The 26,368-nt window shown below is 47.9% G+C and overlaps 30 non-coding genes across 30 annotated transcripts; 15 read left to right on the forward strand and 15 right to left on the reverse strand.

The window, feature by feature from the left end:
* Positions 1-218: 218 nt before the first annotated feature.
* Positions 219-337, forward strand: trnal-caa (transfer RNA leucine (anticodon CAA)). Its single transcript has 2 exons — positions 219-256; positions 292-337. It is a non-coding gene; the product is annotated as a tRNA-Leu (tRNA).
* Positions 338-1,271: 934 nt separating this feature from the next.
* trnal-aag (transfer RNA leucine (anticodon AAG)) lies at positions 1,272-1,354 on the reverse strand. The gene has a single exon. It is a non-coding gene; the product is annotated as a tRNA-Leu (tRNA).
* A 625-nt stretch (positions 1,355-1,979) lies between these two features.
* trnal-caa (transfer RNA leucine (anticodon CAA)) lies at positions 1,980-2,098 on the forward strand. The gene is made up of 2 exons: positions 1,980-2,017; positions 2,053-2,098. It is a non-coding gene; the product is annotated as a tRNA-Leu (tRNA).
* Positions 2,099-3,032: 934 nt separating this feature from the next.
* trnal-aag (transfer RNA leucine (anticodon AAG)) lies at positions 3,033-3,115 on the reverse strand. The gene has a single exon. It is a non-coding gene; the product is annotated as a tRNA-Leu (tRNA).
* Positions 3,116-3,740: 625 nt separating this feature from the next.
* On the forward strand, positions 3,741-3,859 carry trnal-caa (transfer RNA leucine (anticodon CAA)). Its single transcript has 2 exons — positions 3,741-3,778; positions 3,814-3,859. It is a non-coding gene; the product is annotated as a tRNA-Leu (tRNA).
* A 935-nt stretch (positions 3,860-4,794) lies between these two features.
* Positions 4,795-4,877, reverse strand: trnal-aag (transfer RNA leucine (anticodon AAG)). Its single transcript has one exon. It is a non-coding gene; the product is annotated as a tRNA-Leu (tRNA).
* A 624-nt stretch (positions 4,878-5,501) lies between these two features.
* Positions 5,502-5,620, forward strand: trnal-caa (transfer RNA leucine (anticodon CAA)). The gene is made up of 2 exons: positions 5,502-5,539; positions 5,575-5,620. It is a non-coding gene; the product is annotated as a tRNA-Leu (tRNA).
* A 935-nt stretch (positions 5,621-6,555) lies between these two features.
* trnal-aag (transfer RNA leucine (anticodon AAG)) lies at positions 6,556-6,638 on the reverse strand. Its single transcript has one exon. It is a non-coding gene; the product is annotated as a tRNA-Leu (tRNA).
* A 624-nt stretch (positions 6,639-7,262) lies between these two features.
* Positions 7,263-7,381, forward strand: trnal-caa (transfer RNA leucine (anticodon CAA)). The gene is made up of 2 exons: positions 7,263-7,300; positions 7,336-7,381. It is a non-coding gene; the product is annotated as a tRNA-Leu (tRNA).
* Positions 7,382-8,316: 935 nt separating this feature from the next.
* On the reverse strand, positions 8,317-8,399 carry trnal-aag (transfer RNA leucine (anticodon AAG)). Its single transcript has one exon. It is a non-coding gene; the product is annotated as a tRNA-Leu (tRNA).
* A 624-nt stretch (positions 8,400-9,023) lies between these two features.
* trnal-caa (transfer RNA leucine (anticodon CAA)) lies at positions 9,024-9,142 on the forward strand. Its single transcript has 2 exons — positions 9,024-9,061; positions 9,097-9,142. It is a non-coding gene; the product is annotated as a tRNA-Leu (tRNA).
* A 935-nt stretch (positions 9,143-10,077) lies between these two features.
* trnal-aag (transfer RNA leucine (anticodon AAG)) lies at positions 10,078-10,160 on the reverse strand. The gene has a single exon. It is a non-coding gene; the product is annotated as a tRNA-Leu (tRNA).
* A 624-nt stretch (positions 10,161-10,784) lies between these two features.
* Positions 10,785-10,903, forward strand: trnal-caa (transfer RNA leucine (anticodon CAA)). Its single transcript has 2 exons — positions 10,785-10,822; positions 10,858-10,903. It is a non-coding gene; the product is annotated as a tRNA-Leu (tRNA).
* Positions 10,904-11,838: 935 nt separating this feature from the next.
* trnal-aag (transfer RNA leucine (anticodon AAG)) lies at positions 11,839-11,921 on the reverse strand. Its single transcript has one exon. It is a non-coding gene; the product is annotated as a tRNA-Leu (tRNA).
* Positions 11,922-12,545: 624 nt separating this feature from the next.
* On the forward strand, positions 12,546-12,664 carry trnal-caa (transfer RNA leucine (anticodon CAA)). Its single transcript has 2 exons — positions 12,546-12,583; positions 12,619-12,664. It is a non-coding gene; the product is annotated as a tRNA-Leu (tRNA).
* A 934-nt stretch (positions 12,665-13,598) lies between these two features.
* Positions 13,599-13,681, reverse strand: trnal-aag (transfer RNA leucine (anticodon AAG)). The gene has a single exon. It is a non-coding gene; the product is annotated as a tRNA-Leu (tRNA).
* A 624-nt stretch (positions 13,682-14,305) lies between these two features.
* Positions 14,306-14,424, forward strand: trnal-caa (transfer RNA leucine (anticodon CAA)). Its single transcript has 2 exons — positions 14,306-14,343; positions 14,379-14,424. It is a non-coding gene; the product is annotated as a tRNA-Leu (tRNA).
* Positions 14,425-15,359: 935 nt separating this feature from the next.
* On the reverse strand, positions 15,360-15,442 carry trnal-aag (transfer RNA leucine (anticodon AAG)). Its single transcript has one exon. It is a non-coding gene; the product is annotated as a tRNA-Leu (tRNA).
* Positions 15,443-16,066: 624 nt separating this feature from the next.
* Positions 16,067-16,185, forward strand: trnal-caa (transfer RNA leucine (anticodon CAA)). Its single transcript has 2 exons — positions 16,067-16,104; positions 16,140-16,185. It is a non-coding gene; the product is annotated as a tRNA-Leu (tRNA).
* A 935-nt stretch (positions 16,186-17,120) lies between these two features.
* trnal-aag (transfer RNA leucine (anticodon AAG)) lies at positions 17,121-17,203 on the reverse strand. Its single transcript has one exon. It is a non-coding gene; the product is annotated as a tRNA-Leu (tRNA).
* Positions 17,204-17,827: 624 nt separating this feature from the next.
* Positions 17,828-17,946, forward strand: trnal-caa (transfer RNA leucine (anticodon CAA)). Its single transcript has 2 exons — positions 17,828-17,865; positions 17,901-17,946. It is a non-coding gene; the product is annotated as a tRNA-Leu (tRNA).
* Positions 17,947-18,881: 935 nt separating this feature from the next.
* Positions 18,882-18,964, reverse strand: trnal-aag (transfer RNA leucine (anticodon AAG)). The gene has a single exon. It is a non-coding gene; the product is annotated as a tRNA-Leu (tRNA).
* A 624-nt stretch (positions 18,965-19,588) lies between these two features.
* On the forward strand, positions 19,589-19,707 carry trnal-caa (transfer RNA leucine (anticodon CAA)). Its single transcript has 2 exons — positions 19,589-19,626; positions 19,662-19,707. It is a non-coding gene; the product is annotated as a tRNA-Leu (tRNA).
* A 935-nt stretch (positions 19,708-20,642) lies between these two features.
* Positions 20,643-20,725, reverse strand: trnal-aag (transfer RNA leucine (anticodon AAG)). Its single transcript has one exon. It is a non-coding gene; the product is annotated as a tRNA-Leu (tRNA).
* Positions 20,726-21,350: 625 nt separating this feature from the next.
* On the forward strand, positions 21,351-21,469 carry trnal-caa (transfer RNA leucine (anticodon CAA)). Its single transcript has 2 exons — positions 21,351-21,388; positions 21,424-21,469. It is a non-coding gene; the product is annotated as a tRNA-Leu (tRNA).
* A 936-nt stretch (positions 21,470-22,405) lies between these two features.
* On the reverse strand, positions 22,406-22,488 carry trnal-aag (transfer RNA leucine (anticodon AAG)). The gene has a single exon. It is a non-coding gene; the product is annotated as a tRNA-Leu (tRNA).
* Positions 22,489-23,112: 624 nt separating this feature from the next.
* trnal-caa (transfer RNA leucine (anticodon CAA)) lies at positions 23,113-23,231 on the forward strand. The gene is made up of 2 exons: positions 23,113-23,150; positions 23,186-23,231. It is a non-coding gene; the product is annotated as a tRNA-Leu (tRNA).
* Positions 23,232-24,166: 935 nt separating this feature from the next.
* On the reverse strand, positions 24,167-24,249 carry trnal-aag (transfer RNA leucine (anticodon AAG)). Its single transcript has one exon. It is a non-coding gene; the product is annotated as a tRNA-Leu (tRNA).
* A 625-nt stretch (positions 24,250-24,874) lies between these two features.
* On the forward strand, positions 24,875-24,993 carry trnal-caa (transfer RNA leucine (anticodon CAA)). The gene is made up of 2 exons: positions 24,875-24,912; positions 24,948-24,993. It is a non-coding gene; the product is annotated as a tRNA-Leu (tRNA).
* A 936-nt stretch (positions 24,994-25,929) lies between these two features.
* Positions 25,930-26,012, reverse strand: trnal-aag (transfer RNA leucine (anticodon AAG)). The gene has a single exon. It is a non-coding gene; the product is annotated as a tRNA-Leu (tRNA).
* Positions 26,013-26,368: the final 356 nt, after the last annotated feature.

A 26,368-nucleotide genomic window follows, 5' to 3' on the forward strand; every position in this document is an offset into this window, starting at 1 on the left:
ACCCGATAGCTGACAAAATGCGAGCTGTTGCGAGAAATACCTGTGTTTGAATGTTGGTTGCATTGCAGGGATGATGAACTTAATGACTGGCGCTGCCTGTTAAGTCCTGTCGTAAGAATGTGTGCGTTGTGTGTTTGCACAGGAGGAAGAATTGTGAGGCTGCTCAGTAAGTGTGCAGAATTTGCAGCACATTTTCCTGCAGCTGCTGTACGACCATTGTCAGGATGGCCGAGTGGTCTAAGGCGCCAGACTCAAGGACTGTTAATCCTTACCTTACCAAAGGTTGGTGTATTCTGGTCCCTTTCTAGGGGCGTGGGTTCGAATCCCACTTCTGACATTAACTTTTTATCCAGACAAATGCCAGCCAGCGTCAAAAAGCCTGCTCAACTGGCTTTAAATTTGCAAGTGGTCACCTCAAGCTCCTCAACGCTATTGGCGTTTGCCAATAAGCGAAAGGCACCGCACCGCCCACAGACCAACTTGTTTTGCTCTCTAAACTTATCACATTCTAACCCTGTTCTCGGGGATAGGGTTTAAAATCAGACTTCTCCTTTCAACCCATTCCCACACTAAAAAGCAGCAGACTCAAAGCATGACATTTTTATCCTCCCGCGTTGCTGAATTCCACGTTGCTTTCTCGTACTGTGGCTTTCAATCCCACTGCAGACAGTGGTGGTTCTCAGAAAAAGGGCACCACTGTCAAAGAATGAGATTTCTTCCACACAAAGGCTGCTCAAATCTGCTCCGTTACTCAGGCAGGGAATTACTTGCAATGTTACTTCCGACATTAACACATTTTGCCAGTATAAAAGGCACCAGAGCCAAACAAGTCAGGTATTAGCATGTGAAAGTTGCCAGAGTCGATGCCTTGGTGGACCGAGGCCTTTCAATGCTCAGACTGATGCTTACGGCCAAGGCACAATAGTGTCAGGAAGGCCGAGTGGAGTGAGGCGCCAGACTCAAAGACTGTTAATCCTTAACTGACCAAAGGTCGGCGAATTCCGGTCGCTTTCTAGGGGCGTGGGTTGCAATCCCACCTCTGACGTGACATTTTTCCCCACACAAATGCAGCCAGCGTCAAAAGGCCTGTTGAACTGGCCTTCAATTTACAAGTGGCAACATCAAACTCTTCAACGGTTTGCCAACAAACTGAAGGCACCGTTCTCAGCTCAACCTCTTTTCCACACCAAAATAGTCATATCACAACACAGCGGGAGCCGACTGCTTCATGGCTCGCGGTGAATGGGCGCAAATATTACACGCCACAAATTCTGGCAGCGTGGGATTCGAACCCACGCCTCCGAAGAGACTGGAGCCTTAATCCAGCGCCTTAGACCGCTCGGCCACGCTACCACTGGCAGCAGTTTCCGTTCTGGAACTAGTGACCGGTGAGTGAAATGTGACTTTGCTTTGGGCAAGATAATAATCAAGGCAATTGAAGTGGCAGACGGTGAACTCTCGAGAAATGATTTTGCAGCATACAGGTCCACAGGGCAACACCAGTAAATTAGGTGCACGTTGGAACGAAGCAGTTACAACCTTCATTCAATATTTATTCCGACATCAACATCACTGACAAAACCAGATTATCTGGTCATGATCACATTGCCGTTTGTGGGATCTTGCTGTGTGCAAACTGGCTGCGGCGTTCCCCACATTGCAACAGTGCCTTCACTTTTACAATACTTCATTGGCTGTAAAGCACCTTGGGACGTCGTTCGGTCATGAAAGGCGCTTTCGAAATACAATACAGAAAATGTTACCCGATAGCTGACAAAATGCGAGCTGTTGCGAGAAATACCTGTGTTTGAATGTTGGTTGCATTGCAGGGATGATGAACTTAATGACTGGCGCTGCCTGTTAAGTCCTGTCGTAAGAATGTGTGCGTTGTGTGTTTGCACAGGAGGAAGAATTGTGAGGCTGCTCAGTAAGTGTGCAGAATTTGCAGCACACTTTTCTGCAGCTGCTGCAAGACCATTGTCAGGATGGCCGAGTGGTCTAAGGCGCCAGACTCAAGGACTGTTAATCGTTACCTTACCAAAGGTTGGTGTATTCTGGTCCCTTTCTAGGGGCGTGGGTTCGAATCCCACTTCTGACATTAACTTTTTATCCAGACAAATGCCAGCCAGCGTCAAAAAGCCTGCTCAACTGGCTTTAAATTTGCAAGTGGTCACCTGAAGCTCCTCAACGCTATTGGCGTTTGCCAATAAGCGAAATGCACCGCACCGCCCACAGACCAACTTGTTTTGCTCTCTAAACTTATCACATTCTAACCCTGTTCTCGGGGATAGGGTTTAAAATCAGACTTCTCCTTTCAACCCATTCCCACACTAAAAAGCAGCAGACTCAAAGCATGACATTTTTATCCTCCCGCGTTGCTGAATTCCACGTTGCTTTCTCGTACTGTGGCTTTCAATCCCACTGCAGACAGTGGTGGTTCTCAGAAAAAGGGCACCACTGTCAAAGAATGAGATTTCTTCCACACAAAGGCTGCTCAAATCTGCTCCGTTACTCAGGCAGGGAATTACTTGCAATGTTACTTCCGACATTAACACATTTTGCCAGTATAAAAGGCACCAGAGCCAAACAAGTCAGGTATTAGCATGTGAAAGTTGCCAGAGTCGATGCCTTGGTGGACCGAGGCCTTTCAATGCTCAGACTGATGCTTACGGCCAAGGCACAATAGTGTCAGGAAGGCCGAGTGGAGTGAGGCGCCAGACTCAAAGACTGTTAATCCTTAACTGACCAAAGGTCGGCGAATTCCGGTCGCTTTCTAGGGGCGTGGGTTGCAATCCCACCTCTGACGTGACATTTTTCCCCACACAAATGCAGCCAGCGTCAAAAGGCCTGTTGAACTGGCCTTCAATTTACAAGTGGCAACATCAAACTCTTCAACGGTTTGCCAACAAACTGAAGGCACCGTTCTCAGCTCAACCTCTTTTCCACACCAAAATAGTCATATCACAACACAGCGGGAGCCGACTGCTTCATGGCTCGCGGTGAATGGGCGCAAATATTACACGCCACAAATTCTGGCAGCGTGGGATTCGAACCCACGCCTCCGAAGAGACTGGAGCCTTAATCCAGCGCCTTAGACCGCTCGGCCACGCTACCACTGGCAGCAGTTTCCGTTCTGGAACTAGTGACCGGTGAGTGAAATGTGACTTTGCTTTGGGCAAGATAATAATCAAGGCAATTGAAGTGGCAGACGGTGAACTCTCGAGAAATGATTTTGCAGCATACAGGTCCACAGGGCAACACCAGTAAATTAGGTGCACGTTGGAACGAAGCAGTTACAACCTTCATTCAATATTTATTCCGACATCAACATCACTGACAAAACCAGATTATCTGGTCATGATCACATTGCCGTTTGTGGGATCTTGCTGTGTGCAAACTGGCTGCGGCGTTCCCCACATTGCAACAGTGCCTTCACTTTTACAATACTTCATTGGCTGTAAAGCACCTTGGGACGTCGTTCGGTCATGAAAGGCGCTTTCGAAATACAATACAGAAAATGTTACCCGATAGCTGACAAAATGCGAGCTGTTGCGAGAAATACCTGTGTTTGAATGTTGGTTGCATTGCAGGGATGATGAACTTAATGACTGGCGCTGCCTGTTAAGTCCTGTCGTAAGAATGTGTGCGTTGTGTGTTTGCACAGGAGGAAGAATTGTGAGGCTGCTCAGTAAGTGTGCAGAATTTGCAGCACACTTTTCTGCAGCTGCTGCAAGACCATTGTCAGGATGGCCGAGTGGTCTAAGGCGCCAGACTCAAGGACTGTTAATCGTTACCTTACCAAAGGTTGGTGTATTCTGGTCCCTTTCTAGGGGCGTGGGTTCGAATCCCACTTCTGACATTAACTTTTTATCCAGACAAATGCCAGCCAGCGTCAAAAAGCCTGCTCAACTGGCTTTAAATTTGCAAGTGGTCACCTGAAGCTCCTCAACGCTATTGGCGTTTGCCAATAAGCGAAAGGCACCGCACCGCCCACAGACCAACTTGTTTTGCTCTCTAAACTTATCACATTCTAACCCTGTTCTCGGGGATAGGGTTTAAAATCAGACTTCTCCTTTCAACCCATTCCCACACTAAAAAGCAGCAGACTCAAAGCATGACATTTTTATCCTCCCGCGTTGCTGAATTCCACGTTGCTTTCTCGTACTGTGGCTTTCAATCCCACTGCAGACAGTGGTGTTTCTCAGAAAAAGGGCACCACTGTCAAAGAATGAGATTTCTTCCACACAAAGGCTGCTCAAATCTGCTCCGTTACTCAGGCAGGGAATTACTTGCAATGTTACTTCCGACATTAACACATTTTGCCAGTATAAAAGGCACCAGAGCCAAACAAGTCAGGTATTAGCATGTGAAAGTTGCCAGAGTCGATGCCTTGGTGGACCGAGGCCTTTCAATGCTCAGACTGATGCTTACGGCCAAGGGCACAATAGTGTCAGGAAGGCCGAGTGGAGTGAGGCGCCAGACTCAAAGACTGTTAATCCTTAACTGACCAAAGGTCGGCGAATTCCGGTCGCTTTCTAGGGGCGTGGGTTGCAATCCCACCTCTGACGTGACATTTTTCCCCACACAAATGCAGCCAGCGTCAAAAGGCCTGTTGAACTGGCCTTCAATTTACAAGTGGCAACATCAAACTCTTCAACGGTTTGCCAACAAACTGAAGGCACCGTTCTCAGCTCAACCTCTTTTCCACACCAAAATAGTCATATCACAACACAGCGGGAGCCGACTGCTTCATGGCTCGCGGTGAATGGGCGCAAATATTACACGCCACAAATTCTGGCAGCGTGGGATTCGAACCCACGCCTCCGAAGAGACTGGAGCCTTAATCCAGCGCCTTAGACCGCTCGGCCACGCTACCACTGGCAGCAGTTTCCGTTCTGGAACTAGTGACCGGTGAGTGAAATGTGACTTTGCTTTGGGCAAGATAATAATCAAGGCAATTGAAGTGGCAGACGGTGAACTCTCGAGAAATGATTTTGCAGCATACAGGTCCACAGGGCAACACCAGTAATTAGGTGCACGTTGGAACGAAGCAGTTACAACCTTCATTCAATATTTATTCCGACATCAACATCACTGACAAAACCAGATTATCTGGTCATGATCACATTGCCGTTTGTGGGATCTTGCTGTGTGCAAACTGGCTGCGGCGTTCCCCACATTGCAACAGTGCCTTCACTTTTACAATACTTCATTGGCTGTAAAGCACCTTGGGACGTCGTTCGGTCATGAAAGGCGCTTTCGAAATACAATACAGAAAATGTTACCCGATAGCTGACAAAATGCGAGCTGTTGCGAGAAATACCTGTGTTTGAATGTTGGTTGCATTGCAGGGATGATGAACTTAATGACTGGCGCTGCCTGTTAAGTCCTGTCGTAAGAATGTGTGCGTTGTGTGTTTGCACAGGAGGAAGAATTGTGAGGCTGCTCAGTAAGTGTGCAGAATTTGCAGCACACTTTTCTGAAGCTGCTGCAAGACCATTGTCAGGATGGCCGAGTGGTCTAAGGCGCCAGACTCAAGGACTGTTAATCGTTACCTTACCAAAGGTTGGTGTATTCTGGTCCCTTTCTAGGGGCGTGGGTTCGAATCCCACTTCTGACATTAACTTTTTATCCAGACAAATGCCAGCCAGCGTCAAAAAGCCTGCTCAACTGGCTTTAAATTTGCAAGTGGTCACCTGAAGCTCCTCAACGCTATTGGCGTTTGCCAATAAGCGAAAGGCACCGCACCGCCCACAGACCAACTTGTTTTGCTCTCTAAACTTATCACATTCTAACCCTGTTCTCGGGGATAGGGTTTAAAATCAGACTTCTCCTTTCAACCCATTCCCACACTAAAAAGCAGCAGACTCAAAGCATGACATTTTTATCCTCCCGCGTTGCTGAATTCCACGTTGCTTTCTCGTACTGTGGCTTTCAATCCCACTGCAGACAGTGGTGTTTCTCAGAAAAAGGGCACCACTGTCAAAGAATGAGATTTCTTCCACACAAAGGCTGCTCAAATCTGCTCCGTTACTCAGGCAGGGAATTACTTGCAATGTTACTTCCGACATTAACACATTTTGCCAGTATAAAAGGCACCAGAGCCAAACAAGTCAGGTATTAGCATGTGAAAGTTGCCAGAGTCGATGCCTTGGTGGACCGAGGCCTTTCAATGCTCAGACTGATGCTTACGGCCAAGGGCACAATAGTGTCAGGAAGGCCGAGTGGAGTGAGGCGCCAGACTCAAAGACTGTTAATCCTTAACTGACCAAAGGTCGGCGAATTCCGGTCCCTTTCTAGGGGCGTGGGTTGCAATCCCACCTCTGACGTGACATTTTTCCCCACACAAATGCAGCCAGCGTCAAAAGGCCTGTTGAACTGGCCTTCAATTTACAAGTGGCAACATCAAACTCTTCAACGGTTTGCCAACAAACTGAAGGCACCGTTCTCAGCTCAACCTCTTTTCCACACCAAAATAGTCATATCACAACACAGCGGGAGCCGACTGCTTCATGGCTCGCGGTGAATGGGCGCAAATATTACACGCCACAAATTCTGGCAGCGTGGGATTCGAACCCACGCCTCCGAAGAGACTGGAGCCTTAATCCAGCGCCTTAGACCGCTCGGCCACGCTACCACTGGCAGCAGTTTCCGTTCTGGAACTAGTGACCGGTGAGTGAAATGTGACTTTGCTTTGGGCAAGATAATAATCAAGGCAATTGAAGTGGCAGACGGTGAACTCTCGAGAAATGATTTTGCAGCATACAGGTCCACAGGGCAACACCAGTAATTAGGTGCACGTTGGAACGAAGCAGTTACAACCTTCATTCAATATTTATTCCGACATCAACATCACTGACAAAACCAGATTATCTGGTCATGATCACATTGCCGTTTGTGGGATCTTGCTGTGTGCAAACTGGCTGCGGCGTTCCCCACATTGCAACAGTGCCTTCACTTTTACAATACTTCATTGGCTGTAAAGCACCTTGGGACGTCGTTCGGTCATGAAAGGCGCTTTCGAAATACAATACAGAAAATGTTACCCGATAGCTGACAAAATGCGAGCTGTTGCGAGAAATACCTGTGTTTGAATGTTGGTTGCATTGCAGGGATGATGAACTTAATGACTGGCGCTGCCTGTTAAGTCCTGTCGTAAGAATGTGTGCGTTGTGTGTTTGCACAGGAGGAAGAATTGTGAGGCTGCTCAGTAAGTGTGCAGAATTTGCAGCACACTTTTCTGCAGCTGCTGCAAGACCATTGTCAGGATGGCCGAGTGGTCTAAGGCGCCAGACTCAAGGACTGTTAATCGTTACCTTACCAAAGGTTGGTGTATTCTGGTCCCTTTCTAGGGGCGTGGGTTCGAATCCCACTTCTGACATTAACTTTTTATCCAGACAAATGCCAGCCAGCGTCAAAAAGCCTGCTCAACTGGCTTTAAATTTGCAAGTGGTCACCTCAAGCTCCTCAACGCTATTGTCGTTTGCCAATAAGCGAAAGGCACCGCACCGCCCACAGACCAACTTGTTTTGCTCTCTAAACTTATCACATTCTAACCCTGTTCTCGGGGATAGGGTTTAAAATCAGACTTCTCCTTTCAACCCATTCCCACACTAAAAAGCAGCAGACTCAAAGCATGACATTTTTATCCTCCCGCGTTGCTGAATTCCACGTTGCTTTCTCGTACTGTGGCTTTCAATCCCACTGCAGACAGTGGTGTTTCTCAGAAAAAGGGCACCACTGTCAAAGAATGAGATTTCTTCCACACAAAGGCTGCTCAAATCTGCTCCGTTACTCAGGCAGGGAATTACTTGCAATGTTACTTCCGACATTAACACATTTTGCCAGTATAAAAGGCACCAGAGCCAAACAAGTCAGGTATTAGCATGTGAAAGTTGCCAGAGTCGATGCCTTGGTGGACCGAGGCCTTTCAATGCTCAGACTGATGCTTACGGCCAAGGGCACAATAGTGTCAGGAAGGCCGAGTGGAGTGAGGCGCCAGACTCAAAGACTGTTAATCCTTAACTGACCAAAGGTCGGCGAATTCCGGTCGCTTTCTAGGGGCGTGGGTTGCAATCCCACCTCTGACGTGACATTTTTCCCCACACAAATGCAGCCAGCGTCAAAAGGCCTGTTGAACTGGCCTTCAATTTACAAGTGGCAACATCAAACTCTTCAACGGTTTGCCAACAAACTGAAGGCACCGTTCTCAGCTCAACCTCTTTTCCACACCAAAATAGTCATATCACAACACAGCGGGAGCCGACTGCTTCATGGCTCGCGGTGAATGGGCGCAAATATTACACGCCACAAATTCTGGCAGCGTGGGATTCGAACCCACGCCTCCGAAGAGACTGGAGCCTTAATCCAGCGCCTTAGACCGCTCGGCCACGCTACCACTGGCAGCAGTTTCCGTTCTGGAACTAGTGACCGGTGAGTGAAATGTGACTTTGCTTTGGGCAAGATAATAATCAAGGCAATTGAAGTGGCAGACGGTGAACTCTCGAGAAATGATTTTGCAGCATACAGGTCCACAGGGCAACACCAGTAATTAGGTGCACGTTGGAACGAAGCAGTTACAACCTTCATTCAATATTTATTCCGACATCAACATCACTGACAAAACCAGATTATCTGGTCATGATCACATTGCCGTTTGTGGGATCTTGCTGTGTGCAAACTGGCTGCGGCGTTCCCCACATTGCAACAGTGCCTTCACTTTTACAATACTTCATTGGCTGTAAAGCACCTTGGGACGTCGTTCGGTCATGAAAGGCGCTTTCGAAATACAATACAGAAAATGTTACCCGATAGCTGACAAAATGCGAGCTGTTGCGAGAAATACCTGTGTTTGAATGTTGGTTGCATTGCAGGGATGATGAACTTAATGACTGGCGCTGCCTGTTAAGTCCTGTCGTAAGAATGTGTGCGTTGTGTGTTTGCACAGGAGGAAGAATTGTGAGGCTGCTCAGTAAGTGTGCAGAATTTGCAGCACACTTTTCTGCAGCTGCTGCAAGACCATTGTCAGGATGGCCGAGTGGTCTAAGGCGCCAGACTCAAGGACTGTTAATCGTTACCTTACCAAAGGTTGGTGTATTCTGGTCCCTTTCTAGGGGCGTGGGTTCGAATCCCACTTCTGACATTAACTTTTTATCCAGACAAATGCCAGCCAGCGTCAAAAAGCCTGCTCAACTGGCTTTAAATTTGCAAGTGGTCACCTGAAGCTCCTCAACGCTATTGGCGTTTGCCAATAAGCGAAAGGCACCGCACCGCCCACAGACCAACTTGTTTTGCTCTCTAAACTTATCACATTCTAACCCTGTTCTCGGGGATAGGGTTTAAAATCAGACTTCTCCTTTCAACCCATTCCCACACTAAAAAGCAGCAGACTCAAAGCATGACATTTTTATCCTCCCGCGTTGCTGAATTCCACGTTGCTTTCTCGTACTGTGGCTTTCAATCCCACTGCAGACAGTGGTGTTTCTCAGAAAAAGGGCACCACTGTCAAAGAATGAGATTTCTTCCACACAAAGGCTGCTCAAATCTGCTCCGTTACTCAGGCAGGGAATTACTTGCAATGTTACTTCCGACATTAACACATTTTGCCAGTATAAAAGGCACCAGAGCCAAACAAGTCAGGTATTAGCATGTGAAAGTTGCCAGAGTCGATGCCTTGGTGGACCGAGGCCTTTCAATGCTCAGACTGATGCTTACGGCCAAGGGCACAATAGTGTCAGGAAGGCCGAGTGGAGTGAGGCGCCAGACTCAAAGACTGTTAATCCTTAACTGACCAAAGGTCGGCGAATTCCGGTCGCTTTCTAGGGGCGTGGGTTGCAATCCCACCTCTGACGTGACATTTTTCCCCACACAAATGCAGCCAGCGTCAAAAGGCCTGTTGAACTGGCCTTCAATTTACAAGTGGCAACATCAAACTCTTCAACGGTTTGCCAACAAACTGAAGGCACCGTTCTCAGCTCAACCTCTTTTCCACACCAAAATAGTCATATCACAACACAGCGGGAGCCGACTGCTTCATGGCTCGCGGTGAATGGGCGCAAATATTACACGCCACAAATTCTGGCAGCGTGGGATTCGAACCCACGCCTCCGAAGAGACTGGAGCCTTAATCCAGCGCCTTAGACCGCTCGGCCACGCTACCACTGGCAGCAGTTTCCGTTCTGGAACTAGTGACCGGTGAGTGAAATGTGACTTTGCTTTGGGCAAGATAATAATCAAGGCAATTGAAGTGGCAGACGGTGAACTCTCGAGAAATGATTTTGCAGCATACAGGTCCACAGGGCAACACCAGTAATTAGGTGCACGTTGGAACGAAGCAGTTACAACCTTCATTCAATATTTATTCCGACATCAACATCACTGACAAAACCAGATTATCTGGTCATGATCACATTGCCGTTTGTGGGATCTTGCTGTGTGCAAACTGGCTGCGGCGTTCCCCACATTGCAACAGTGCCTTCACTTTTACAATACTTCATTGGCTGTAAAGCACCTTGGGACGTCGTTCGGTCATGAAAGGCGCTTTCGAAATACAATACAGAAAATGTTACCCGATAGCTGACAAAATGCGAGCTGTTGCGAGAAATACCTGTGTTTGAATGTTGGTTGCATTGCAGGGATGATGAACTTAATGACTGGCGCTGCCTGTTAAGTCCTGTCGTAAGAATGTGTGCGTTGTGTGTTTGCACAGGAGGAAGAATTGTGAGGCTGCTCAGTAAGTGTGCAGAATTTGCAGCACACTTTTCTGCAGCTGCTGCAAGACCATTGTCAGGATGGCCGAGTGGTCTAAGGCGCCAGACTCAAGGACTGTTAATCGTTACCTTACCAAAGGTTGGTGTATTCTGGTCCCTTTCTAGGGGCGTGGGTTCGAATCCCACTTCTGACATTAACTTTTTATCCAGACAAATGCCAGCCAGCGTCAAAAAGCCTGCTCAACTGGCTTTAAATTTGCAAGTGGTCACCTGAAGCTCCTCAACGCTATTGGCGTTTGCCAATAAGCGAAAGGCACCGCACCGCCCACAGACCAACTTGTTTTGCTCTCTAAACTTATCACATTCTAACCCTGTTCTCGGGGATAGGGTTTAAAATCAGACTTCTCCTTTCAACCCATTCCCACACTAAAAAGCAGCAGACTCAAAGCATGACATTTTTATCCTCCCGCGTTGCTGAATTCCACGTTGCTTTCTCGTACTGTGGCTTTCAATCCCACTGCAGACAGTGGTGTTTCTCAGAAAAAGGGCACCACTGTCAAAGAATGAGATTTCTTCCACACAAAGGCTGCTCAAATCTGCTCCGTTACTCAGGCAGGGAATTACTTGCAATGTTACTTCCGACATTAACACATTTTGCCAGTATAAAAGGCACCAGAGCCAAACAAGTCAGGTATTAGCATGTGAAAGTTGCCAGAGTCGATGCCTTGGTGGACCGAGGCCTTTCAATGCTCAGACTGATGCTTACGGCCAAGGGCACAATAGTGTCAGGAAGGCCGAGTGGAGTGAGGCGCCAGACTCAAAGACTGTTAATCCTTAACTGACCAAAGGTCGGCGAATTCCGGTCCCTTTCTAGGGGCGTGGGTTGCAATCCCACCTCTGACGTGACATTTTTCCCCACACAAATGCAGCCAGCGTCAAAAGGCCTGTTGAACTGGCCTTCAATTTACAAGTGGCAACATCAAACTCTTCAACGGTTTGCCAACAAACTGAAGGCACCGTTCTCAGCTCAACCTCTTTTCCACACCAAAATAGTCATATCACAACACAGCGGGAGCCGACTGCTTCATGGCTCGCGGTGAATGGGCGCAAATATTACACGCCACAAATTCTGGCAGCGTGGGATTCGAACCCACGCCTCCGAAGAGACTGGAGCCTTAATCCAGCGCCTTAGACCGCTCGGCCACGCTACCACTGGCAGCAGTTTCCGTTCTGGAACTAGTGACCGGTGAGTGAAATGTGACTTTGCTTTGGGCAAGATAATAATCAAGGCAATTGAAGTGGCAGACGGTGAACTCTCGAGAAATGATTTTGCAGCATACAGGTCCACAGGGCAACACCAGTAATTAGGTGCACGTTGGAACGAAGCAGTTACAACCTTCATTCAATATTTATTCCGACATCAACATCACTGACAAAACCAGATTATCTGGTCATGATCACATTGCCGTTTGTGGGATCTTGCTGTGTGCAAACTGGCTGCGGCGTTCCCCACATTGCAACAGTGCCTTCACTTTTACAATACTTCATTGGCTGTAAAGCACCTTGGGACGTCGTTCGGTCATGAAAGGCGCTTTCGAAATACAATACAGAAAATGTTACCCGATAGCTGACAAAATGCGAGCTGTTGCGAGAAATACCTGTGTTTGAATGTTGGTTGCATTGCAGGGATGATGAACTTAATGACTGGCGCTGCCTGTTAAGTCCTGTCGTAAGAATGTGTGCGTTGTGTGTTTGCACAGGAGGAAGAATTGTGAGGCTGCTCAGTAAGTGTGCAGAATTTGCAGCACACTTTTCTGCAGCTGCTGCAAGACCATTGTCAGGATGGCCGAGTGGTCTAAGGCGCCAGACTCAAGGACTGTTAATCGTTACCTTACCAAAGGTTGGTGTATTCTGGTCCCTTTCTAGGGGCGTGGGTTCGAATCCCACTTCTGACATTAACTTTTTATCCAGACAAATGCCAGCCAGCGTCAAAAAGCCTGCTCAACTGGCTTTAAATTTGCAAGTGGTCACCTGAAGCTCCTCAACGCTATTGGCGTTTGCCAATAAGCGAAAGGCACCGCACCGCCCACAGACCAACTTGTTTTGCTCTCTAAACTTATCACATTCTAACCCTGTTCTCGGGGATAGGGTTTAAAATCAGACTTCTCCTTTCAACCCATTCCCACACTAAAAAGCAGCAGACTCAAAGCATGACATTTTTATCCTCCCGCGTTGCTGAATTCCACGTTGCTTTCTCGTACTGTGGCTTTCAATCCCACTGCAGACAGTGGTGTTTCTCAGAAAAAGGGCACCACTGTCAAAGAATGAGATTTCTTCCACACAAAGGCTGCTCAAATCTGCTCCGTTACTCAGGCAGGGAATTACTTGCAATGTTACTTCCGACATTAACACATTTTGCCAGTATAAAAGGCACCAGAGCCAAACAAGTCAGGTATTAGCATGTGAAAGTTGCCAGAGTCGATGCCTTGGTGGACCGAGGCCTTTCAATGCTCAGACTGATGCTTACGGCCAAGGCACAATAGTGTCAGGAAGGCCGAGTGGAGTGAGGCGCCAGACTCAAAGACTGTTAATCCTTAACTGACCAAAGGTCGGCGAATTCCGGTCGCTTTCTAGGGGCGTGGGTTGCAATCCCACCTCTGACGTGACATTTTTCCCCACACAAATGCAGCCAGCGTCAAAAGGCCTGTTGAACTGGCCTTCAATTTACAAGTGGCAACATCAAACTCTTCAACGGTTTGCCAACAAACTGAAGGCACCGTTCTCAGCTCAACCTCTTTTCCACACCAAAATAGTCATATCACAACACAGCGGGAGCCGACTGCTTCATGGCTCGCGGTGAATGGGCGCAAATATTACACGCCACAAATTCTGGCAGCGTGGGATTCGAACCCACGCCTCCGAAGAGACTGGAGCCTTAATCCAGCGCCTTAGACCGCTCGGCCACGCTACCACTGGCAGCAGTTTCCGTTCTGGAACTAGTGACCGGTGAGTGAAATGTGACTTTGCTTTGGGCAAGATAATAATCAAGGCAATTGAAGTGGCAGACGGTGAACTCTCGAGAAATGATTTTGCAGCATACAGGTCCACAGGGCAACACCAGTAATTAGGTGCACGTTGGAACGAAGCAGTTACAACCTTCATTCAATATTTATTCCGACATCAACATCACTGACAAAACCAGATTATCTGGTCATGATCACATTGCCGTTTGTGGGATCTTGCTGTGTGCAAACTGGCTGCGGCGTTCCCCACATTGCAACAGTGCCTTCACTTTTACAATACTTCATTGGCTGTAAAGCACCTTGGGACGTCGTTCGGTCATGAAAGGCGCTTTCGAAATACAATACAGAAAATGTTACCCGATAGCTGACAAAATGCGAGCTGTTGCGAGAAATACCTGTGTTTGAATGTTGGTTGCATTGCAGGGATGATGAACTTAATGACTGGCGCTGCCTGTTAAGTCCTGTCGTAAGAATGTGTGCGTTGTGTGTTTGCACAGGAGGAAGAATTGTGAGGCTGCTCAGTAAGTGTGCAGAATTTGCAGCACACTTTTCTGCAGCTGCTGCAAGACCATTGTCAGGATGGCCGAGTGGTCTAAGGCGCCAGACTCAAGGACTGTTAATCGTTACCTTACCAAAGGTTGGTGTATTCTGGTCCCTTTCTAGGGGCGTGGGTTCGAATCCCACTTCTGACATTAACTTTTTATCCAGACAAATGCCAGCCAGCGTCAAAAAGCCTGCTCAACTGGCTTTAAATTTGCAAGTGGTCACCTGAAGCTCCTCAACGCTATTGGCGTTTGCCAATAAGCGAAAGGCACCGCACCGCCCACAGACCAACTTGTTTTGCTCTCTAAACTTATCACATTCTAACCCTGTTCTCGGGGATAGGGTTTAAAATCAGACTTCTCCTTTCAACCCATTCCCACACTAAAAAGCAGCAGACTCAAAGCATGACATTTTTATCCTCCCGCGTTGCTGAATTCCACGTTGCTTTCTCGTACTGTGGCTTTCAATCCCACTGCAGACAGTGGTGTTTCTCAGAAAAAGGGCACCACTGTCAAAGAATGAGATTTCTTCCACACAAAGGCTGCTCAAATCTGCTCCGTTACTCAGGCAGGGAATTACTTGCAATGTTACTTCCGACATTAACACATTTTGCCAGTATAAAAGGCACCAGAGCCAAACAAGTCAGGTATTAGCATGTGAAAGTTGCCAGAGTCGATGCCTTGGTGGACCGAGGCCTTTCAATGCTCAGACTGATGCTTACGGCCAAGGGCACAATAGTGTCAGGAAGGCCGAGTGGAGTGAGGCGCCAGACTCAAAGACTGTTAATCCTTAACTGACCAAAGGTCGGCGAATTCCGGTCGCTTTCTAGGGGCGTGGGTTGCAATCCCACCTCTGACGTGACATTTTTCCCCACACAAATGCAGCCAGCGTCAAAAGGCCTGTTGAACTGGCCTTCAATTTACAAGTGGCAACATCAAACTCTTCAACGGTTTGCCAACAAACTGAAGGCACCGTTCTCAGCTCAACCTCTTTTCCACACCAAAATAGTCATATCACAACACAGCGGGAGCCGACTGCTTCATGGCTCGCGGTGAATGGGCGCAAATATTACACGCCACAAATTCTGGCAGCGTGGGATTCGAACCCACGCCTCCGAAGAGACTGGAGCCTTAATCCAGCGCCTTAGACCGCTCGGCCACGCTACCACTGGCAGCAGTTTCCGTTCTGGAACTAGTGACCGGTGAGTGAAATGTGACTTTGCTTTGGGCAAGATAATAATCAAGGCAATTGAAGTGGCAGACGGTGAACTCTCGAGAAATGATTTTGCAGCATACAGGTCCACAGGGCAACACCAGTAATTAGGTGCACGTTGGAACGAAGCAGTTACAACCTTCATTCAATATTTATTCCGACATCAACATCACTGACAAAACCAGATTATCTGGTCATGATCACATTGCCGTTTGTGGGATCTTGCTGTGTGCAAACTGGCTGCGGCGTTCCCCACATTGCAACAGTGCCTTCACTTTTACAATACTTCATTGGCTGTAAAGCACCTTGGGACGTCGTTCGGTCATGAAAGGCGCTTTCGAAATACAATACAGAAAATGTTACCCGATAGCTGACAAAATGCGAGCTGTTGCGAGAAATACCTGTGTTTGAATGTTGGTTGCATTGCAGGGATGATGAACTTAATGACTGGCGCTGCCTGTTAAGTCCTGTCGTAAGAATGTGTGCGTTGTGTGTTTGCACAGGAGGAAGAATTGTGAGGCTGCTCAGTAAGTGTGCAGAATTTGCAGCACACTTTTCTGCAGCTGCTGCAAGACCATTGTCAGGATGGCCGAGTGGTCTAAGGCGCCAGACTCAAGGACTGTTAATCGTTACCTTACCAAAGGTTGGTGTATTCTGGTCCCTTTCTAGGGGCGTGGGTTCGAATCCCACTTCTGACATTAACTTTTTATCCAGACAAATGCCAGCCAGCGTCAAAAAGCCTGCTCAACTGGCTTTAAATTTGCAAGTGGTCACCTGAAGCTCCTCAACGCTATTGGCGTTTGCCAATAAGCGAAAGGCACCGCACCGCCCACAGACCAACTTGTTTTGCTCTCTAAACTTATCACATTCTAACCCTGTTCTCGGGGATAGGGTTTAAAATCAGACTTCTCCTTTCAACCCATTCCCACACTAAAAAGCAGCAGACTCAAAGCATGACATTTTTATCCTCCCGCGTTGCTGAATTCCACGTTGCTTTCTCGTACTGTGGCTTTCAATCCCACTGCAGACAGTGGTGTTTCTCAGAAAAAGGGCACCACTGTCAAAGAATGAGATTTCTTCCACACAAAGGCTGCTCAAATCTGCTCCGTTACTCAGGCAGGGAATTACTTGCAATGTTACTTCCGACATTAACACATTTTGCCAGTATAAAAGGCACCAGAGCCAAACAAGTCAGGTATTAGCATGTGAAAGTTGCCAGAGTCGATGCCTTGGTGGACCGAGGCCTTTCAATGCTCAGACTGATGCTTACGGCCAAGGGCACAATAGTGTCAGGAAGGCCGAGTGGAGTGAGGCGCCAGACTCAAAGACTGTTAATCCTTAACTGACCAAAGGTCGGCGAATTCCGGTCGCTTTCTAGGGGCGTGGGTTGCAATCCCACCTCTGACGTGACATTTTTCCCCACACAAATGCAGCCAGCGTCAAAAGGCCTGTTGAACTGGCCTTCAATTTACAAGTGGCAACATCAAACTCTTCAACGGTTTGCCAACAAACTGAAGGCACCGTTCTCAGCTCAACCTCTTTTCCACACCAAAATAGTCATATCACAACACAGCGGGAGCCGACTGCTTCATGGCTCGCGGTGAATGGGCGCAAATATTACACGCCACAAATTCTGGCAGCGTGGGATTCGAACCCACGCCTCCGAAGAGACTGGAGCCTTAATCCAGCGCCTTAGACCGCTCGGCCACGCTACCACTGGCAGCAGTTTCCGTTCTGGAACTAGTGACCGGTGAGTGAAATGTGACTTTGCTTTGGGCAAGATAATAATCAAGGCAATTGAAGTGGCAGACGGTGAACTCTCGAGAAATGATTTTGCAGCATACAGGTCCACAGGGCAACACCAGTAATTAGGTGCACGTTGGAACGAAGCAGTTACAACCTTCATTCAATATTTATTCCGACATCAACATCACTGACAAAACCAGATTATCTGGTCATGATCACATTGCCGTTTGTGGGATCTTGCTGTGTGCAAACTGGCTGCGGCGTTCCCCACATTGCAACAGTGCCTTCACTTTTACAATACTTCATTGGCTGTAAAGCACCTTGGGACGTCGTTCGGTCATGAAAGGCGCTTTCGAAATACAATACAGAAAATGTTACCCGATAGCTGACAAAATGCGAGCTGTTGCGAGAAATACCTGTGTTTGAATGTTGGTTGCATTGCAGGGATGATGAACTTAATGACTGGCGCTGCCTGTTAAGTCCTGTCGTAAGAATGTGTGCGTTGTGTGTTTGCACAGGAGGAAGAATTGTGAGGCTGCTCAGTAAGTGTGCAGAATTTGCAGCACACTTTTCTGCAGCTGCTGCAAGACCATTGTCAGGATGGCCGAGTGGTCTAAGGCGCCAGACTCAAGGACTGTTAATCGTTACCTTACCAAAGGTTGGTGTATTCTGGTCCCTTTCTAGGGGCGTGGGTTCGAATCCCACTTCTGACATTAACTTTTTATCCAGACAAATGCCAGCCAGCGTCAAAAAGCCTGCTCAACTGGCTTTAAATTTGCAAGTGGTCACCTGAAGCTCCTCAACGCTATTGGCGTTTGCCAATAAGCGAAAGGCACCGCACCGCCCACAGACCAACTTGTTTTGCTCTCTAAACTTATCACATTCTAACCCTGTTCTCGGGGATAGGGTTTAAAATCAGACTTCTCCTTTCAACCCATTCCCACACTAAAAAGCAGCAGACTCAAAGCATGACATTTTTATCCTCCCGCGTTGCTGAATTCCACGTTGCTTTCTCGTACTGTGGCTTTCAATCCCACTGCAGACAGTGGTGTTTCTCAGAAAAAGGGCACCACTGTCAAAGAATGAGATTTCTTCCACACAAAGGCTGCTCAAATCTGCTCCGTTACTCAGGCAGGGAATTACTTGCAATGTTACTTCCGACATTAACACATTTTGCCAGTATAAAAGGCACCAGAGCCAAACAAGTCAGGTATTAGCATGTGAAAGTTGCCAGAGTCGATGCCTTGGTGGACCGAGGCCTTTCAATGCTCAGACTGATGCTTACGGCCAAGGGCACAATAGTGTCAGGAAGGCCGAGTGGAGTGAGGCGCCAGACTCAAAGACTGTTAATCCTTAACTGACCAAAGGTCGGCGAATTCCGGTCGCTTTCTAGGGGCGTGGGTTGCAATCCCACCTCTGACGTGACATTTTTCCCCACACAAATGCAGCCAGCGTCAAAAGGCCTGTTGAACTGGCCTTCAATTTACAAGTGGCAACATCAAACTCTTCAACGGTTTGCCAACAAACTGAAGGCACCGTTCTCAGCTCAACCTCTTTTCCACACCAAAATAGTCATATCACAACACAGCGGGAGCCGACTGCTTCATGGCTCGCGGTGAATGGGCGCAAATATTACACGCCACAAATTCTGGCAGCGTGGGATTCGAACCCACGCCTCCGAAGAGACTGGAGCCTTAATCCAGCGCCTTAGACCGCTCGGCCACGCTACCACTGGCAGCAGTTTCCGTTCTGGAACTAGTGACCGGTGAGTGAAATGTGACTTTGCTTTGGGCAAGATAATAATCAAGGCAATTGAAGTGGCAGACGGTGAACTCTCGAGAAATGATTTTGCAGCATACAGGTCCACAGGGCAACACCAGTAATTAGGTGCACGTTGGAACGAAGCAGTTACAACCTTCATTCAATATTTATTCCGACATCAACATCACTGACAAAACCAGATTATCTGGTCATGATCACATTGCCGTTTGTGGGATCTTGCTGTGTGCAAACTGGCTGCGGCGTTCCCCACATTGCAACAGTGCCTTCACTTTTACAATACTTCATTGGCTGTAAAGCACCTTGGGACGTCGTTCGGTCATGAAAGGCGCTTTCGAAATACAATACAGAAAATGTTACCCGATAGCTGACAAAATGCGAGCTGTTGCGAGAAATACCTGTGTTTGAATGTTGGTTGCATTGCAGGGATGATGAACTTAATGACTGGCGCTGCCTGTTAAGTCCTGTCGTAAGAATGTGTGCGTTGTGTGTTTGCACAGGAGGAAGAATTGTGAGGCTGCTCAGTCAGTGTGCAGAATTTGCAGCACACTTTTCTGCAGCTGCTGCAAGACCATTGTCAGGATGGCCGAGTGGTCTAAGGCGCCAGACTCAAGGACTGTTAATCGTTACCTTACCAAAGGTTGGTGTATTCTGGTCCCTTTCTAGGGGCGTGGGTTCGAATCCCACTTCTGACATTAACTTTTTATCCAGACAAATGCCAGCCAGCGTCAAAAAGCCTGCTCAACTGGCTTTAAATTTGCAAGTGGTCACCTGAAGCTCCTCAACGCTATTGGCGTTTGCCAATAAGCGAAAGGCACCGCACCGCCCACAGACCAACTTGTTTTGCTCTCTAAACTTATCACATTCTAACCCTGTTCTCGGGGATAGGGTTTAAAATCAGACTTCTCCTTTCAACCCATTCCCACACTAAAAAGCAGCAGACTCAAAGCATGACATTTTTATCCTCCCGCGTTGCTGAATTCCACGTTGCTTTCTCGTACTGTGGCTTTCAATCCCACTGCAGACAGTGGTGTTTCTCAGAAAAAGGGCACCACTGTCAAAGAATGAGATTTCTTCCACACAAAGGCTGCTCAAATCTGCTCCGTTACTCAGGCAGGGAATTACTTGCAATGTTACTTCCGACATTAACACATTTTGCCAGTATAAAAGGCACCAGAGCCAAACAAGTCAGGTATTAGCATGTGAAAGTTGCCAGAGTCGATGCCTTGGTGGACCGAGGCCTTTCAATGCTCAGACTGATGCTTACGGCCAAGGGCACAATAGTGTCAGGAAGGCCGAGTGGAGTGAGGCGCCAGACTCAAAGACTGTTAATCCTTAACTGACCAAAGGTCGGCGAATTCCGGTCCCTTTCTAGGGGCGTGGGTTGCAATCCCACCTCTGACGTGACATTTTTCCCCACACAAATGCAGCCAGCGTCAAAAGGCCTGTTGAACTGGCCTTCAATTTACAAGTGGCAACATCAAACTCTTCAACGGTTTGCCAACAAACTGAAGGCACCGTTCTCAGCTCAACCTCTTTTCCACACCAAAATAGTCATATCACAACACAGCGGGAGCCGACTGCTTCATGGCTCGCGGTGAATGGGCGCAAATATTACACGCCACAAATTCTGGCAGCGTGGGATTCGAACCCACGCCTCCGAAGAGACTGGAGCCTTAATCCAGCGCCTTAGACCGCTCGGCCACGCTACCACTGGCAGCAGTTTCCGTTCTGGAACTAGTGACCGGTGAGTGAAATGTGACTTTGCTTTGGGCAAGATAATAATCAAGGCAATTGAAGTGGCAGACGGTGAACTCTCGAGAAATGATTTTGCAGCATACAGGTCCACAGGGCAACACCAGTAATTAGGTGCACGTTGGAACGAAGCAGTTACAACCTTCATTCAATATTTATTCCGACATCAACATCACTGACAAAACCAGATTATCTGGTCATGATCACATTGCCGTTTGTGGGATCTTGCTGTGTGCAAACTGGCTGCGGCGTTCCCCACATTGCAACAGTGCCTTCACTTTTACAATACTTCATTGGCTGTAAAGCGCCTTGGGACGTCGTTCGGTCATGAAAGGCGCTTTCGAAATACAATACAGAAAATGTTACCCGATAGCTGACAAAATGCGAGCTGTTGCGAGAAATACCTGTGTTTGAATGTTGGTTGCATTGCAGGGATGATGAACTTAATGACTGGCGCTGCCTGTTAAGTCCTGTCGTAAGAATGTGTGCGTTGTGTGTTTGCACAGGAGGAAGAATTGTGAGGCTGCTCAGTAAGTGTGCAGAATTTGCAGCACATTTTCCTGCGTGCTGCTGCACGACCATTGTCAGGATGGCCGAGTGGTCTAAGGCGCCAGACTCAAGGACTGTTAATCCTTACCTTACCAAAGGTTGGTGTATTCTGGTCCCTTTCTAGGGGCGTGGGTTCGAATCCCACTTCTGACATTAACTTTTTATCCAGACAAATGCCAGCCAGCGTCAAAAAGCCTGCTCAACTGGCTTTAAATTTGCAAGTGGTCACCTCAAGCTCCTCAACGCTATTGGCATTTGCCAATAAGCGAAAGGCACCGCACCGCCCACAGACCAACTTGTTTTGCTCTCTAAACTTATCACATTCTAACCCTGTTCTCGGGGATAGGGTTTAAAATCAGACTTCTCCTTTCAACCCATTCCCACACTAAAAAGCAGCAGACTCAAAGCATGACATTTTTATCCTCCCGCGTTGCTGAATTCCACGTTGCTTTCTCGTACTGTGGCTTTCAATCCCACTGCAGACAGTGGTGGTTCTCAGAAAAAGGGCACCACTGTCAAAGAATGAGATTTCTTCCACACAAAGGCTGCTCAAATCTGCTCCGTTCCTCAGGCAGGGAATTACTTGCAATGTTTACTTCCGACATTAACACATTTTGCCAGTATAAAAGGCACCAGAGCCAAACAAGTCAGGTATTAGCATGTGAAAGTTGCCAGAGTCGATGCCTTGGTGGACCGAGGCCTTTCAATGCTCAGACTGATGCTTACGGCCAAGGGCACAATAGTGTCAGGAAGGCCGAGTGGAGTGAGGCGCCAGACTCAAAGACTGTTAATCCTTAACTGACCAAAGGTCGGCGAATTCCGGTCGCTTTCTAGGGGCGTGGGTTGCAATCCCACCTCTGACGTGACATTTTTCCCCACACAAATGCAGCCAGCGTCAAAAGGCCTGTTGAACTGGCCTTCAATTTACAAGTGGCAACATCAAACTCTTCAACGGTTTGCCAACAAACTGAAGGCACCGTTCTCAGCTCAACCTCTTTTCCACACCAAAATAGTCATATCACAACACAGCGGGAGCCGACTGCTTCATGGCTCGCGGTGAATGGGCGCAAATATTACACGCCACAAATTCTGGCAGCGTGGGATTCGAACCCACGCCTCCGAAGAGACTGGAGCCTTAATCCAGCGCCTTAGACCGCTCGGCCACGCTACCACTGGCAGCAGTTTCCGTTCTGGAACTAGTGACCGGTGAGTGAAATGTGACTTTGCTTTGGGCAAGATAATAATCAAGGCAATTGAAGTGGCAGACGGTGAACTCTCGAGAAATGATTTTGCAGCATACAGGTCCACAGGGCAACACCAGTAATTAGGTGCACGTTGGAACGAAGCAGTTACAACCTTCATTCAATATTTATTCCGACATCAACATCACTGACAAAACCAGATTATCTGGTCATGATCACATTGCCGTTTGTGGGATCTTGCTGTGTGCAAACTGGCTGCGGCGTTCCCCACATTGCAACAGTGCCTTCACTTTTACAATACTTCATTGGCTGTAAAGCACCTTGGGACGTCGTTCGGTCATGAAAGGCGCTTTCGAAATACAATACAGAAAATGTTACCCGATAGCTGACAAAATGCGAGCTGTTGCGAGAAATACCTGTGTTTGAATGTTGGTTGCATTGCAGGGATGATGAACTTAATGACTGGCGCTGCCTGTTAAGTCCTGTCGTAAGAATGTGTGCGTTGTGTGTTTGCACAGGAGGAAGAATTGTGAGGCTGCTCAGTCAGTGTGCAGAATTTGCAGCACACTTTTCTGCAGCTGCTGCAAGACCATTGTCAGGATGGCCGAGTGGTCTAAGGCGCCAGACTCAAGGACTGTTAATCGTTACCTTACCAAAGGTTGGTGTATTCTGGTCCCTTTCTAGGGGCGTGGGTTCGAATCCCACTTCTGACATTAACTTTTTATCCAGACAAATGCCAGCCAGCGTCAAAAAGCCTGCTCAACTGGCTTTAAATTTGCAAGTGGTCACCTGAAGCTCCTCAACGCTATTGGCGTTTGCCAATAAGCGAAAGGCACCGCACCGCCCACAGACCAACTTGTTTTGCTCTCTAAACTTATCACATTCTAACCCTGTTCTCGGGGATAGGGTTTAAAATCAGACTTCTCCTTTCAACCCATTCCCACACTAAAAAGCAGCAGACTCAAAGCATGACATTTTTATCCTCCCGCGTTGCTGAATTCCACGTTGCTTTCTCGTACTGTGGCTTTCAATCCCACTGCAGACAGTGGTGTTTCTCAGAAAAAGGGCACCACTGTCAAAGAATGAGATTTCTTCCACACAAAGGCTGCTCAAATCTGCTCCGTTACTCAGGCAGGGAATTACTTGCAATGTTACTTCCGACATTAACACATTTTGCCAGTATAAAAGGCACCAGAGCCAAACAAGTCAGGTATTAGCATGTGAAAGTTGCCAGAGTCGATGCCTTGGTGGACCGAGGCCTTTCAATGCTCAGACTGATGCTTACGGCCAAGGGCACAATAGTGTCAGGAAGGCCGAGTGGAGTGAGGCGCCAGACTCAAAGACTGTTAATCCTTAACTGACCAAAGGTCGGCGAATTCCGGTCCCTTTCTAGGGGCGTGGGTTGCAATCCCACCTCTGACGTGACATTTTTCCCCACACAAATGCAGCCAGCGTCAAAAGGCCTGTTGAACTGGCCTTCAATTTACAAGTGGCAACATCAAACTCTTCAACGGTTTGCCAACAAACTGAAGGCACCGTTCTCAGCTCAACCTCTTTTCCACACCAAAATAGTCATATCACAACACAGCGGGAGCCGACTGCTTCATGGCTCGCGGTGAATGGGCGCAAATATTACACGCCACAAATTCTGGCAGCGTGGGATTCGAACCCACGCCTCCGAAGAGACTGGAGCCTTAATCCAGCGCCTTAGACCGCTCGGCCACGCTACCACTGGCAGCAGTTTCCGTTCTGGAACTAGTGACCGGTGAGTGAAATGTGACTTTGCTTTGGGCAAGATAATAATCAAGGCAATTGAAGTGGCAGACGGTGAACTCTCGAGAAATGATTTTGCAGCATACAGGTCCACAGGGCAACACCAGTAATTAGGTGCACGTTGGAACGAAGCAGTTACAACCTTCATTCAATATTTATTCCGACATCAACATCACTGACAAAACCAGATTATCTGGTCATGATCACATTGCCGTTTGTGGGATCTTGCTGTGTGCAAACTGGCTGCGGCGTTCCCCACATTGCAACAGTGCCTTCACTTTTACAATACTTCATTGGCTGTAAAGCGCCTTGGGACGTCGTTCGGTCATGAAAGGCGCTTTCGAAATACAATACAGAAAATGTTACCCGATAGCTGACAAAATGCGAGCTGTTGCGAGAAATACCTGTGTTTGAATGTTGGTTGCATTGCAGGGATGATGAACTTAATGACTGGCGCTGCCTGTTAAGTCCTGTCGTAAGAATGTGTGCGTTGTGTGTTTGCACAGGAGGAAGAATTGTGAGGCTGCTCAGTAAGTGTGCAGAATTTGCAGCACATTTTCCTGCGTGCTGCTGCACGACCATTGTCAGGATGGCCGAGTGGTCTAAGGCGCCAGACTCAAGGACTGTTAATCCTTACCTTACCAAAGGTTGGTGTATTCTGGTCCCTTTCTAGGGGCGTGGGTTCGAATCCCACTTCTGACATTAACTTTTTATCCAGACAAATGCCAGCCAGCGTCAAAAAGCCTGCTCAACTGGCTTTAAATTTGCAAGTGGTCACCTCAAGCTCCTCAACGCTATTGGCATTTGCCAATAAGCGAAAGGCACCGCACCGCCCACAGACCAACTTGTTTTGCTCTCTAAACTTATCACATTCTAACCCTGTTCTCGGGGATAGGGTTTAAAATCAGACTTCTCCTTTCAACCCATTCCCACACTAAAAAGCAGCAGACTCAAAGCATGACATTTTTATCCTCCCGCGTTGCTGAATTCCACGTTGCTTTCTCGTACTGTGGCTTTCAATCCCACTGCAGACAGTGGTGGTTCTCAGAAAAAGGGCACCACTGTCAAAGAATGAGATTTCTTCCACACAAAGGCTGCTCAAATCTGCTCCGTTCCTCAGGCAGGGAATTACTTGCAATGTTTACTTCCGACATTAACACATTTTGCCAGTATAAAAGGCACCAGAGCCAAACAAGTCAGGTATTAGCATGTGAAAGTTGCCAGAGTCGATGCCTTGGTGGACCGAGGCCTTTCAATGCTCAGACTGATGCTTACGGCCAAGGGCACAATAGTGTCAGGAAGGCCGAGTGGAGTGAGGCGCCAGACTCAAAGACTGTTAATCCTTAACTGACCAAAGGTCGGCGAATTCCGGTCCCTTTCTAGGGGCGTGGGTTGCAATCCCACCTCTGACGTGACATTTTTCCCCACACAAATGCAGCCAGCGTCAAAAGGCCTGTTGAACTGGCCTTCAATTTACAAGTGGCAACATCAAACTCTTCAACGGTTTGCCAACAAACTGAAGGCACCGTTCTCAGCTCAACCTCTTTTCCACACCAAAATAGTCATATCACAACACAGCGGGAGCCGACTGCTTCATGGCTCGCGGTGAATGGGCGCAAATATTACACGCCACAAATTCTGGCAGCGTGGGATTCGAACCCACGCCTCCGAAGAGACTGGAGCCTTAATCCAGCGCCTTAGACCGCTCGGCCACGCTACCACTGGCAGCAGTTTCCGTTCTGGAACTAGTGACCGGTGAGTGAAATGTGACTTTGCTTTGGGCAAGATAATAATCAAGGCAATTGAAGTGGCAGACGGTGAACTCTCGAGAAATGATTTTGCAGCATACAGGTCCACAGGGCAACACCAGTAATTAGGTGCACGTTGGAACGAAGCAGTTACAACCTTCATTCAATATTTATTCCGACATCAACATCACTGACAAAACCAGATTATCTGGTCATGATCACATTGCCGTTTGTGGGATCTTGCTGTGTGCAAACTGGCTGCGGCGTTCCCCACATTGCAACAGTGCCTTCACTTTTACAATACTTCATTGGCTGTAAAGCGCCTTGGG

The sequence above is a fragment of the Pristiophorus japonicus genome, chromosome 8, assembly GCF_044704955.1.
Source record: "Pristiophorus japonicus isolate sPriJap1 chromosome 8, sPriJap1.hap1, whole genome shotgun sequence".
Lineage (NCBI taxonomy): Eukaryota > Metazoa > Chordata > Chondrichthyes > Pristiophoridae > Pristiophorus > Pristiophorus japonicus.